The sequence below is a fragment of the Protomyctophum parallelum genome (assembly GCF_964188405.1).
Source record: "Protomyctophum parallelum genome assembly, chromosome: 16".
Taxonomy (NCBI): Eukaryota; Metazoa; Chordata; class Actinopteri; order Myctophiformes; family Myctophidae; genus Protomyctophum; species Protomyctophum parallelum.
The window spans coordinates 5,750,729-5,751,337 of record NC_139711.1 but is presented as its reverse complement, the minus strand read 5'-3'; positions in this window follow the sequence as shown (position 1 = coordinate 5,751,337).

Sequence of the window (609 nt, the reverse complement as noted above, 5' to 3'; positions counted from 1 at the left end):
TAGTTACTTAGACATTTTGCCGATTTACAAGCTTCCAATACGTTGTGATGTGACGCATTTGTGAGCTTTTCAAAGACATTTCAGACGTTGTATTCGCCCTGCGCCCCGCGTGCGCTATAAGACTGGTTAGCTTAGCAGGGGGCTCCTGGATGCAGGGAGGGCCCTGCATGCGCTTTAAGACTGCGGTAGGTGGAGACTCCTGTCAGACTACATTAGACTGCATTGCGTTGCATGACATCGGATATAAAGGCAGCTCTCCTGTGACGCAACGCGGCTCTTTTGATCGATTCAGGGTTTCACAAACACGGTTTTCCCGCTGATGAACTCCTACAAATCATCGCTGTCGTGTGGAAACCCTGTAAGTCCAAAAAAAAAAACGCACGGAACAAAATAAATCTGAAATAGTGGAAATGGCATATCTACAAGCTCACAGTGGTTTGCGTTGTGAGCTTGCAGATCCCGCTATTTTGACTACTTTAGCTCGAAACTCTTTTGGCATATAGAGCGTTAAATGACGACATTTTGGAGATGCAAGGTTTCCCGCCGGACAGCGGTGAAATAAGACCACACCAGACCTTAACGAGGCGGCCCAGTGTGGACCTGGTGCTC